General features: G+C 42.8%; 1 protein-coding gene across 15 annotated transcripts in view; it reads left to right on the top strand.

Annotated features, from left to right (window-relative positions):
* Positions 1–14,029, top strand: part of FNBP1 (formin binding protein 1) — a 141,176-nt gene that overhangs the window by 65,079 nt on the left and 62,068 nt on the right. The window lies entirely within an intron of this gene.

Here is a 14,029-nt window from a genome sequence, read left to right as displayed (position 1 = left end):
CCAAAATAATTATTTAATTGCAGTTGTGATAGTTTCAACAAAGTACGAGTACATATGTGAGAACATATAAAAAATGGGAACACCTAACATGCTTATGCTCTGGATCATGGGAAAGCTTCCTGGGGGGCTTGACAGTTAAGGCTTTAACAGGACTTGAGGGACAAGTAGGAGTTGCATGGGACAAACATTCAATAGAGGGAGCAGCTGTGCAAAGGCCCTGAGACAGGAAGGTGTTTGGAACATCTGAGGAGTTTAGTTCTTTCTGAACTATAAATATGTAGCAAATAGCTTTGGGTATGTTTAGAAGTTAGGAAGAGATATATGCCTTAGGATCAACCCATTGAATTACAAAAAGAGTTAATACACTGAGCTGATGTTTTTATCTATTCACATTAAAGCAGTGATTACCAAGCAGGCACAATTTTGCTCCCCGCCCCAGCAAACATTTGTCAATGTCTGGAGACATTTTTGGTTGTTAGGGGCATTATAGCTGGGGGGTTGCTACTGGCATCTAGTGGGTAGAACCCAAAGGTGCTGCTAAACATCCTATAACACAAAGAACAGCCTCCATGACAAAGAATTACCTGGTCCAAAATGTCCATAGGGGCTGAGAAACCCTGCACCAGAGCTCCAATTCAGTGACAGTATCTATAGACCGTGGAGATTGGTCTTTTATAAGAAAAGGAGAGCTTTTCTTTTATATGATGGAAAGGAAGAAGTGAAACAGAATATTAAGGTTTGGAATTAAGCAAAATACCTAATATAATCATAAAGTAAACACAGTAAATCTGAACACGATGCTGGACTACTTCCCTGGTTCCTGACTTTCCCTTGACCTTGCAAAGTTTATACCTTCTTCTTATTTGTTACTTTGGTCAGTGGCTTGTGTCTCTTGCTGACCTTCCTTCACTCATACAGTTTAGCATTTTAGCCAACACCCTAAACAAAAACTCTGTGTATTTACCTTAGTAGCAATCATTAATTGTATTTCTGGAGTGAATCATGAAATGTGAAGCCCACATAACTTGGCCTCCTCCTACTTTTTTTGAATTCTCCCCCTCCAACCACGTGGCCTTCTTACCCTGTGCGATCCTGCCCCAGGGCCTTTGCACTGGCCTTTCTCGCCTTGGTAAGCTTTTCCCCCAGGTATCTGCAGAACTCACTTCCTGACTTCTTTCTCAGGAATATCATCTCATGGAGGTCTATCTTGTTTACCTTATTTAAAATTACAAAGTCCCCCCACCTTCTCCACCCCATTTCTACCACGTCCCCCTGCTTTATTTTTCTTTAGTACTTAACCAGCATCTAACATTTTATGTATTTACTTGTTTGTTTTTCTTTCACCCCACGCTGTAAGCTCCACTAGGGCAAGAATTTTCTTGTCCACTGTTGTATTCTCAGTCCCTGGAACGGTGCCCAGTGTGGCACAAAGCAGGCTCTCGATCAATACTCTTGGAGTGAAAGAAAGAATTGAGAAGTAGAAGCAGCCTTCTTCGACATAGCTTAGCTCTCAGTTAGACTTTGTTTTACTAGTTGCAGAGCCTTGTATTTCTTTGCTGTGTTATGATTGTGTCCTTCTGTTTTATTTACTCACTGGTAATCATGTCTTTTTTACAGTCTGTCATGTCTGTACTTTGAATTCTTTTTCTTTTTTAATTAAAAATTATAGAAATTTAATGAGTAAATTATAGGTGGTGCAGACACAGGTTAAATAATACCTTGCGATGCATAGTGTTCCTTTTGTTTTAAGGGGAATTACACGTACACTTCTCTGAGTCAGATGTTCTGTTGAGAGGAGCTGTAAACAGTATGCTGTCTTAAAGCCTTTTGTAATTCTATTGAGATGAAAATTTAAGAAATTGTGAAACCTTTTAAAATTCTAGAAAGAATATCAGTAAGTACATTTGTGGTGATTTAATATCACGCATCATGAACATTTCTGCTTTGCTTATTATGTGGGTAATAGCTACCGTTATTTTGAATGACTGCATGATGTGGCGTTGTGTTGATGTTCTCTGATTTCTAAAATTACTCTCATAATATTGGATATTTAACTGTTTGGCCTCAAGTGTTCGTTTTTGTTTTTTTGTTTTTTTTTTGTGGTACGCGGGCCTCTCACTGTTGTGGCCTCTCCCGTTGCGGAGCACAGGCTCCGGACGTGCAGGCTCAGCGGCCATGGCTCACGGGCCCAGCCGCTCTGCGGCATGTGGGATCTTCCCGGACCGGGGCACAAACCCGTGTCCCCTGCATCGGCAGGCGGACTCTCAACCACTGCGCCACCAGGGAAGCCCCTCAAGTGTTCGTTTTTACAGGTTATAATAACTGACTTCTATCCTCACAGCATCCCTGGGGGAGGGGGAGGGCCGTTATCTTATACATTGTGCTCATTACCTTACATTTTGCTAGCAGGCAGCCCACGTCTCAGGGCAGCGCGCATTCACACACATGCTCTGGTTCCCACTGAGTTATTTTCTGGATCTTACACCCCAGGATGCTGGGCTGACTGGTGTGAAGGTCTCCATCAGCAGTCAGCTGTAGAAAGGGCTCCTTGAGATCATCTCATACTATGCAGTGTTTCTCCTTGCAACCTTTCACCTTTGGCTACCCTGACTTTTCTTAGTAAGTGATCTAATTTTCATAAGGATGATTGTCAAAACCACAGTAGAATGTGATGGCTTCCACTTTCTGGTGATGGTAATTATCAGCAGAAGTGCCACAACAGAGCGAGAGCCCAAATCCAGCTCTTCTGGGGTCAAATCCAGTTGCTGCTTCGATGCGGGACCATGAAGGGCTGACAGTGAACTTCAGATCTTCTTTAGAGGAGAGGAGAGCCTCAATCAGCAGTATGTCCAGAGAGCCGCAGCTCCCGGCCGTCAGGGAGGAGAGGAAAGGACCCAGGCTCTGCAGTCAACAAACCCACTCAGGACTCCGGCAGCCCCACCAGCTAGGAAACCTTAGGCAGGTTATATAACTCTCTGAGCATCCAGTTCTGCATCTGTAACTGAGGCTGATTATAATAAACCACCTTCCCGAGTTCAGGGGAGGATCGCAAGAAGCCAGGTGCAAACCGCCTAGCACCACATTCTGTGTATTGATGTATAGGCACTGCATATCTGGTACCTTCCATCAGGTCATTCTGTTTCTCAGTACAGAATCTCCTTTCTACTCCAGAAAGGGTTTGATCAGGGTTTATTACAGAAAACAGGAGCAGATACAGGTCTCCTTGTGACCATATGTCATAACAATATTGTCCATAACAGGACCAGTCTAAAAAATGTTGAATTGGCTGACGGCATTGAAAACAAGCCGCTTTTAAAATTTTAGGTCGAGTTACTGTTTCTCATGGCTGACTAGAAATAGTGTCTTGCTTAAGTACCATTCTTAACCATCAGCCTAATACATTTTGGGCCATTTGATACAGTGGCGAAATCCTCCCTGCCCAAAGGGACGATTTAGAATTTACAGGATTACTGCTGGATCTCGTTACTGCATATAGAGAGGATTTCCAAGTTCAGTTCAGAATACTAGTAGAAAATTATTTTTCATATAGATTTTGCGATATTTCGTTAGATGAATCTCTAACAAGAGTGCCTGGTGAGAAATAGCTCACCATGCAAAAGATGAGGTTTCCTTCCTTTTTTGAATGGATTTGAAAGGAAGTAGAAGACAGTGACATAGTGGGAGAGATGGATATTCTCCTTGCCTCAGAGGCCATATCATGCTCCTGGGCCAGCTGTTTGATCGTAAACAAAAGCTTAAAGTCTTAAAGGTATAACTGATTCACTTTCCTGTACAGCAGAAGCTAACACAAGATTGTAAATCAACTGTACTCCAATAAAAATTAATTTTAAAAACTCTTGAAGTCTTAAAAGTAAAGTAGGATAGTACTTGTTGTTCATGTTTTTGGGAGAAAGGATGATTTTTTAAATTTATTTTATTTTTTATTGAAGTGTAGTTGATTTACAATGTTATGCCAATCTCTGCTGTACAACAAAGTGACTCAGTTACACACACGTATATATACATTGCTTTTGGGACTTCCCTGGCGGTCCAGTGGTTAAGGCTCTGCGCTTCCGCAGCAGGGGGCACAGGTTTGACCCCTGGTCGGGGAACTAAGATCCCACATGCCGCGCGGTGAGGCCAAAAAAAAAAAGCATGAAAAGACTTTGTCAACATAAAAAAAAAATTCTTTTCCACTATGGTTTATCCCAGGAGATTGGATATAGTTCCCTGTGCTATACAGTAGGACCTTGTTGTTCATCCATTCTAAATGTAATAGTTTGCACCTACTAAACCCCAAACTCCCAGTCCATCCCTCTCCCTCCCCACCACACCACCCCTGCCCCCCCATCCCTGGCTTCATTCTCTATGTCTGTGAGTCTGTTTCTGTTTTGTAGATAGGTTCACTTGTGCCGTATTTTAGATTCTACACGTAAGTGATATCATATGGTATTTGTCTTTCTCTTTCTGACTTACTTCACATAGTACGATAATCTCTAGGTCCATCCATGCTGCTGCAGATGGCATTATTTCGTTCTTTTTTTATGGCTGAGTAGTATTCCATTGTATATATGTATCACATCTTCTTTATCCATTCATCTGCTGATGGACATTTAGGTTGTTTCCATGTTTTGGCTATTGTGAATAGTGTTGCTGTGAACATAGGGGTGCGTGTATCTTTTTGAATTACAGTTTTGTCCCGGTATATGCCCAGGAGTGGAATTGCTGGATCATATGGTAGTTCTATTTTTAGTTTTCTGAGGAACTTCCATACTGTTTTCCATAATGGCTGCACCAACTTACATTCCCACCAGCAGAGTAGGAGGGTTCCCTTTTCTCCACACCCTCTCCAGCGTTTGTTATTTGTAGACTTGAGAAAATATGACTTTTGTGCAGCAGTTTCCACATATGCTATGTTCTCCTATTACAATGCAGCTCACTCACATAATATTATAAATAACCAGTGTTGGTCCTGACACACAAAAATCCGTTTGCTCGTTTTGATGAGAATATGTTGATTTTGTAAAAGGAAATTCTTTAAAAGAGAGCTCTGACTTGCCATTTGCAAGAGCACAGCCGTTGAGGCTCTTTCCAAAGCCTGGTGTTCAAGCCAGCAGCAGTTCTCATTAGGAAACACCAACACTCCTGGAAGCCTGAGAGGAGGGGGGCTCTTAATTTCTTCACCTCATGGGCTCCACTTAAGGCAACTGTATTTTTGGCAAGATGCTCACCTTCTCTTTAGAGGTAATGGACTCAGTGGCCAGTCCTTGGGGTGAATATAAGTCAAAGTACACAGTGACCGTTCTTACAGGAAGTACAAGATTCCTCATCTCTTTAAGCTGACCACATACAATAAGAACGTCTGTTTCTTTTATTTACTTTCCCTTTTTAAGGGGAGTTGCTGTGATTCATTGATTAGTTACCAAAGTTTTTAAAGAATGTTACTAAAACTCTGAATTAAAGAACAAAAACTCACAATCCTTATCAGTCAAAAGCATCATTTTTCCAAGTTTCCTTCTGGATGTCATTTATAGATATATAGATAGTTATTTATATAGAGAAGTACTGATATCCTCTATATATGGATATAATACACATATAACATTTAAGAGTATTAGTCCTAGTATAGGTATAATCTGTTTTTCTTTATTCCCCATTCAATATCATAAACACTTTATATGTTTCTACATGAAAATATATAGTTTTCATAATTAGAATTTTAGTGGCTATGTATTATTCTAACACATAATTCACTTAACTAATTATTGTTTGATCATAGGCTATTAGTGGTTTCTGATTATTTATTTAGTTATTTAGTTGGTTATATAAATCATACTGCCATGAATTCTTTACTTCTGTAGCTGTTTTCTTTGTGTGTGGGGTGGGGATTATTTCTCCAAGCTAAATTCCCAGAAATGAGACTATGAGGTCAAAGCAGACCAGATTCATGGCTCTTGGTTAAACTTTGGCCATTTGTGAGATTGATGGTCTTTAAAAGAAGAAAAGATGAGATTCCCAAATTGCTGAAAGGATCAACGTGGGTGTGAATTGGCTTATCTGAGATGTGGGTAATTCAGAGTTGCTATCAGATAGATTCCTCTGAAAGAACTATTATAAATATGCTCTTACTAGCAATTTTTGCACTCTGAATCAAGTTATTAAAGAATTTTAGAGAGAGAGGTTCAGCTCCAACCTTTGAGTCTGTGTAGGGTTATCTGCAGTGGTCACCACTAACTACATATGAGGGGTTTATGGGGATTTATAGCTCCAGGAGGGGAATGCGGAGGTTCCAGCCAACATTTACTGGAACCTCCAACTACATATCTCCTGGCAGGTGGAAGGAACGCTTGATTACGAAATGTTGGCCAGGAGCAGAATCACTTTTTGGCAATGGTTATCTGAAGAGTTCTGGAGGAAATAATTATACCTTCAGTGACTCACTAAAAATTTTTATGAATCTCAGATAATGCTTGCAAGACCCCACATTACTGAGAATTCACAATATGAAAATTTCCCCCAAGGTTTTGGAAATGTTTAAAAGTGGATACTAAAAGCCACACATTTACACAGTGGTTAAGAATCTGCCTGCCAATGCAGGGGACCCGAGTTCGAGCCCTGGTCCCGGAAGATCCCACGTGCCGCGGAGCAACTAAGCCCGTGCGCCACAGCTACTGAGCCCGCGAGCCACAACTACTGAAGCCCGTGTGCCTAGCGCCCGTGCTCCACAACAAGAGAAGCCACTGCAATGAGAAGCCCGCGCACCGCAACGAAGAGTAGCCCCTGCTTGCTGCAACTAGAGAAGGCCCATGTGCAGCAACAAAGACCCAACTCAGCCACAAATAAATAAATAAATAAATAAATAAAATTTTTAAATAAATAAAATAAAAGCCACACATTTAAAAGTTTAGGTATTGGCTATATCCTATTTATGAAACTTACGAAGGGGCTTAATTTCCTACGAGGCAGTTCTGCGCCCAGACTGACTCTAATATGTTTAGAACATGTTTTGGTTTTTTGGTTGGTCTTTGTTGGTTTGTTTGTTTTTTGGCTGCACTGTGCCATGCAGCTTGTGGGATCTCAGTTTCCTGACCTGGGCCACGGCAGTGAAAGTGCTGAATCCTAACCACTGGACCACCAGGGCACTCCCTAGAACATGTTTTTATAAGAGATGATAGCAAAGAGACAAAACTTAGCATGAAGGAAAGCAAAAAGTAAAAGGAGCTTATCTATATGACCAAGCTAATTACAAATCTGTTTTTGATTTATTCAGTCCTATTGAGATTCAACTGTGGATACTCTGTTATAAAGCCAGAACCTGTAGGAAGAAAACACAGGAAAGCAAGGCAGATCTTAGATTTCATGATCTGGAAAAGAAGCAGCGGGTCTAAAGAGCTGTTCTTCCTTACTGGTGTTACAGCATTTATTTAAATAAATCAAAAAGCGGGAAACCCTATAAAAGTTGTTGGTCTTCTGTGTGTCACGCTTATACAGCACCCACTAATATCCCCTGGTTTAATGTATGTCTAGGAGGTGTATTTTGTTTTGTTCTGTTCTCTTTGTTTTCAAAGAACATGTGATAGCGGCAATCAATTAATTAACACCCTGTCCCCACTGTGGTTCTGTCACTGCAAAACCATTGGCCTGGTGAACCAAAGAAATTTTATTTTCTCATTTATGGGGTAACATACTTAATTATCAGGGTCCTTAAATTCTGTCCTTGATTTCATGGATTTGAAATGTGACTTTGGGTTTTGTATTTCCCCCTTGTAAGTTAGAATGAGACCTTCTTTTTCTTCTAAAAAGTATGAGAATTTCTTCACTACTGTGGTGTATCTCACCTGACTCTCCTATATCCAGTCATCTCCCCTTAAATGTCTGATATAGCATCACCCATCACCCATGTCTACACCGCTGTCAGCAGAGGCCCTGGAGCCCGGCAATAGTGTGAAAGATGCCCCAGAGTTGTGCAATGCGGTGGCCCTGTCAACCTGTCCAAAACAAACTTTGGATTCCCCAAAGTTTATCCTTTATCATGCCCCATTCCAAACTGCAATTCCTGCCATCTGTGAATGGCAGTCCTTTTTAACCCAGTTGGTCTGGTCAAAAACGTGGGGCACCCAGGACTTACTTTTCCCTTATGCCCCATCTTCTGTCTAATGTCAAGTCCTGTCGGCTCCCCCTTCAGTAATTGTTCTGAATCCAAATACTTCTCACCACATCTAGTCTCTCATCATCTCTCATCTGGAGGACTGTCCTAAGCCTTTTATTTTTAACTCATCTCTGCTTCCAGGCTTGCCCCATGGTCCATGATCCAGCCTCCCATCTCCATCTCCACCACCAGCTCATCCTTAGGCAGGTGGTCCCCATCCTCCTGCCTGGTCCCCCTGCACCTCCTGCCCCCATTCAGTCCATTCTCCATACAGCAGCCAGCGCAACCTTGTGATCGTGCAAATCAGACCATGTCCCTTCCCTTCTTAAAACTTCCAGTAGCTTTCCATTGTGCTCATGTGGCTTGGGAGGCTGTCCACGGTCTAGCCCTTGCCTTCTTCTGCCTTATCCTTCCTTTCAGTCTCATTGCACTGGCTTCTAGCTGTTCCTTGGATACACCAAGCCCTTTCCCACTTCAGAGCATCTGCATTAGCCGTTCCTGCTGCTTGGAAGGGTGTTTCCGAGAACTTTGCAATTTCACTCCTACACTTTATTCAAGTCTCTGCTCAAGCATCCTCCCAGACCGCCCTATCTAAATGCTGCCTGCACCCACCCATTCCTCTTTAGTTCCTTACCCTCTTTCTCTTACTGCTGTGTCCACTATGTCACTAGGAAAGGGGCTTTGTTTCATTCACAAGTAAAGCAACACCCTGCACACGTGGGTGTGGAATTAACACCTGTCGAGTGAACGATTTGAGTTAGATTTTAAGATCTTTCAGCCCAAGGAAGGATTACTGTCCCGAAAATTTCACCCATCAGCCTCGCACTCTACCTAAAATCCTTATTAAGGGCGATTTTCCTTGTTTTGGTTTAGAAGAACAGTTTCATACCCTTGGAAGAGGTCAAGGGAGGAACCTGAGTCATTTGCTGCTTAATACTGATCATTTGAAGATCCTTTCATCCTGAGTTAATCGGGATTCTTCAGAGGAATTAGAATTTTAAGGGATGTGAAAGAAGGGATCCTTTTGAAGAACAGTTTAAAAAAGACTACTGGAGTCTAGGTAAAAAGTGTGGATGTGGGGAATTCCCTGGCGGTCCAGTGGTTAGGACTCAGTGCTCTCACTGCCGAGGCCTGGGGTTCTGTCCCTGGTCGGGGAACTAAGATCCCACAAGCTGCACGGCAAAGCCAAGAAAAAAAAAAGTGTGGATGTGGGGAGAGTTCTGGGGACTAAAAGCCAGCATGAGAGTAAGAGGGTCGGTGGGGTAAGGGCACAGCAGGAGAGGGGATGAAGGAAACTTGGCCGGGGCTGCTGGACCTGGACCTGGACTCGGCGGGGGGGTGGGGGTGGGGGGGTGGGGGGGTTGCCCAGTGCCTGGATGGTCAGTGTTACGGGGGAAGTTAAATAACTGAAAACATGGCACGGGGAGACAGGCAGTTTTAGGAACTTTAAACAAGTTCATTGAGAAGATATTTTTATTATAAATGAATTTGGGGGAAACAGGCCTTACTGAAGAAAAGCAGAATGCAACTCCTGTCAGGAACGTTTCTGGGTTTATGGTTTGGGACTTCAGTGAGGTGACAGAATGCTCCCTTGAGGAGGTCTGAAGATGCTTCACAGCTTTCCTACACGGTCCACATAAAGATCTACACACACAGATTTATCGCTACGTTAATTAATCCTGAGTCAGGCTTAGAAGCTGCTAGTACTCAAACTCACCACATTGTAGGTTTTGAGGAAATTCTAATATTTGTCACAGACATATTTTCTGGAAGCTCCTTTTCTCTTGGCCTTTTCAAGTTTTTGTGTTCCTTTGTTTTCATCTGTGGAATCTGAGTTTTATTTAAAATTCCAGATGGCTGACTGTCCTTAGTTGAGTGTTTATTCTTTTTTTTTTTTCCACTTTTTTTTTTGAAGTGGCTGTTCTCGACATCAATGCCACATTTTGCTTTTTTAAATGTAGTTTTAAAAATTAATGATATATTATATAGTAAAATGAGCAGCTGTTGTACCTGATTGTAACATGTGAATAATAAACATTCTCACCGTTTGTCTATTCAGCCTAAATATGATTTCTTGCAGTGCAGAAAAATCTCCTTGGAAGCTTTGTCATTGTCATTTTACTTTAAGTTAATGCTTGCCTATTTTAGGTTCCCTGTGATTTTTTATCTCAGCTACCCCTGGTCCCCAGGAAATTTCTAAAGAATTTTTCAAGGCTGATTTTATTTGTATAGATTTTACCTGTATATTTTTAAGGTTCAACCAAAAAGTTGAAATGAAAGTAAGTTTAGCTGTCACCCCAGATATCATCAGGCATTTTTAAAAGGTCTATTATTATGTTTGAAGAGAAGCTAAAGTATCTTATTACAGGAGAAAGCAAAGAGCATTTTTCTGGGTCTCTAGAGATGGCATTTCCTGTCTCTCCTCTGATAGGAGAAAAGAGCTGTGATGACTTCACTCCGTGCCTCCGAAAGAAGTGCTTATTATCTTTTTCTAGAGGACAATTCCTCTTTATTTAGAGCTTGGAGACACACTTTTTAGATCCACACTTGCTATCTGCCCAGCGAAGAAATGTTTGACCATTGTTTGTTAATAAACAACAAACACATCTGGCAAGCTGGTTGGTTTGTTTAACTTTGTGACTGTTACGATAGCTTTTCCGATTAAAGGAGGGAAGATGGAGCTGGTTACAAAGGGCCGCTGCTATTTAGGTCACGGGATGCTCAGAACTGTCAGAAGGGCTTTTGTTCCATCCATTAGTTTCCTAAAGGATCAGGCAGTACAAGGTTGTTTTTGTGTGTTGTAGGCAAATCCATTTTGGAGGAACACATACTAGGCAAGAAAGACTGGAAGGAAAATCAGTGACATCTAGATTTTTTTTTTTTAACTACACGAAATGCAATCACAGGTGTAGTTCTCAGATAATTGTTTCGGTCCCACCGAATTGTGGTGTCATGGGGTGTGTTGTGACAGGAGTCCGTCCTGGCAAAAAGCTCACCAGTAACGTCAAGCAAGGTCCACACCGTGCTTGAAAAATAAATTCATATTTATTTTTGAACCTTGGAATGAAGAAGTGACAAGAGAGTTTACTATGCAGTAGATTTTCAATAAAAATATCCTTCATGCTTCCAAAAACATGACCTTTTTTGGAACGCTATTGTCTTCAGAGAAGATTCCTTTGCTAGTAAAGCCCAGTCCACCTTTCCTGTGCCGTGTCCGTCACTTCTCCATGTTCTTTGTGTGCGTTTCCTCTCCATCAGGACGGCCCTGGCTGTGAGGGAGCTTTCGTTTTGTGAAAACATTCATTTCAGAGTTGCTGTCGAGTTGGAGCGGAAGCTTAGAGCCCAGCTCTGAATTGGGTGCCGAGCTTTTCTTTTTCTTTTTGTGTCTGCCTTTGAATCTCTAAGTAAGATTTGGGGGAATGGAGGTATCTTTTCTGCAAACTGCAGAACACAGGGGACCTGCTTAGGAAATGGGGCTGGTCCTCTGGACTGTTTGGGACAATGACGAGGGACTCTCAGGGCCGAGGGGCACAGCTAAGCCTTGGTCTCCCTCCGGAGCCTCCTGCCCCCCTACCTCCCCAGGCCCTCCCTCCCTCCTTCCTTCCATCCTTCTTTAAAACGATACATGTGGCTTTCAGAAAACCTGTACTTCCTCCAAAGCTCCCTAACTCTGCTCTCAGCTTACCTTACTCCTCCCGAAGCCCAATCCTTTCTTGCTTGTTTATTCCTACCTTCGACTCCATTTCTTTTCGGTCCTATCCCTGTGTCTATTATGAGACTTGAAAAATGAAGCCCCATGGGGCTCCTCTAGACCAAAAAATTGCTAGATGGATAAACCTTGCTGTCAAGAGGTGCTTAAAATGGTGAAACATGACCTCAGAAGAGAGACAAGAAAACATTCCCTTATAAAGGAGCACTGTTCTTAAAAAAAAAAAAAATCTGATTTTGTCTCCTCCTCCCTGGCCTCCCAGGAGTCAGCTACCTTTTGTGACTCGGCTAAGCCATAGGCGCTGACGATTGAGAGAGAAGGCTCTGAGGCTGTACCGAGGGGACCCGTCTGTGCCTGTCCCCCTTTCACCGTGCACACCCTTCCCAGCCGTGCTTACCTCGGCGGCCAGAAAACAGACAGCACATTCAAGCCTAGTCATTGAGGGAAGGCCATTTATTAAAAGGAGCATTTACCACTTGTGGAAAGGGCTCAGGAAAAGCAGTGAGGGATGGAGCGGTACCCCCAGGCTAATCATTGGTGGGGAGCTGCCGTGGCCCTGGGTCTCAAAGGGCAAGGCAGCCTTGAAGGAACTTCAGAGATCAGCTGCAGAGGTGCTGCCTGACCGGAGCTGTGGCCTTTGGTCAAAGGACCTGGCCAGCCCCTGGCATCCTAGCAAGGGAAAGCTGCAGATAGAAATTCACGCCCTCTGATATGCCAGAATCCTCTCCGTGGCAAATCTAACAGAACCAGAGGGCAAGGGCTTCTGTCCACGTAGTCCGTGCAAGTCTGAACAACCTTGGAATCACTCGGACCCCTCCGTATCTCACAGCCCACCTCTGATCTGATTCGCCAGCAAATCCTAGTCGTTTTCCTGATCAAAGGACAGCCAGAATCTGAGCCTCTGTCACCACCTGCACTGCTACCCCATGGTCCAAATCTCCATCATTTCCAGGGTTGGAGAGAGACTCCCACCTGGAACCTTCCTTTACGGCATTTACGGATCCCCCGCTCATTCATACAAAAACCCTACGAGACCCTGCACAGGCTGCCCCTTTCTTCTCTGACCCCATCTCCTCATTCTTGAGGCTCACTTTGGTCTGGCCCTCTGGTGTCCTTGATGGTCAACACCAAGCGCATACCTGCCTCAGGGCCTTTGCAGATGGCAGGGAGATGAATTTTAAGCTTTAAGAAAATCTAAGTAATGGAAACATCTATCCACACAAAACTTATACAAATGTTTGCAGCTGCATTATTCATAATAGCCCCAAACTGGGAACAACCAAATGCCCATTAGCTGGTGAATGGACCAACAAAATGTGGTATAGTCACCCAAAGAAATATCACGCCGCAATAAAAAGGAATAAAGTACTGATGCATGTGATCACGTGGATAAACCTTGAAAACATTAGGCTAAGTGAACATTATGAAATAATGAAGGCGTGATGTCAGTCACAAAAGACATCATATTGTACAATTCCATTCATATGAAACTTCCAGAATAAGCGAATCTATACAGACAGGAAGTGGTGTGGTGGTTGCCTAGGGCTGGGGAGGATGGCGGGTGACAGCTAAGAGGCATGACGTTTCTTTTTGGTGGTTGATAAAAATGTTCTAAAATTGACTGGTGAGGGTTGCCTATTTTGTGACTATACTAAAATCCATTGAATTGAACAATGTCAATGGGTGAATCTTTTGGTATATGAATTACTTCTCAAAGCAATTAAAAATAAAGATCAAAGTGATTGCCGTCTTAATAAAGCATTCCTGTCATTTTTACAAGTGGTGTATGTAAGTCTTAGCATTCAGTATTATTATAGCTAAAGTTTGAAATTCAACTCTTGACTATTACTGTTTTCATTTCCCGTTTATTTTTTAACTCTTAAATTTCTCTGGCATGCACATGCTAGATATTCAATATTTAAATATCATTGAAGTTGGGCTTCCCTGGTGGCGCAGTGGTTGAGAGTCCGCCTGCCGATGCAGGGGACACGGGTTCGTGCCCCGGTCCGGGAAGATCCCACATGCCGCGGAGCGGCTGGGCCCGTGAGCCATGGCCGCTGAGCCTGCGCGTCCGGAGCCTGTGCTCTGCAGCGGGAGAGGCCACAGCAGTGAGAGGCCCGCGTACCGCAAAAAAAATAATAAAAATAAAAATAAATAAATAAATATCATTG

Source organism: Delphinapterus leucas, chromosome 6 (genome assembly GCF_059928025.1).
Source record: "Delphinapterus leucas isolate spDelLeu-1000000601 "Yukka" chromosome 6, BTC_Dleu_Yukka2, whole genome shotgun sequence".
Lineage (NCBI taxonomy): Eukaryota > Metazoa > Chordata > Mammalia > Artiodactyla > Monodontidae > Delphinapterus > Delphinapterus leucas.
Note: the sequence above shows the minus strand (reverse complement) of the source record. Positions and strands in the feature narration are given on the sequence as shown.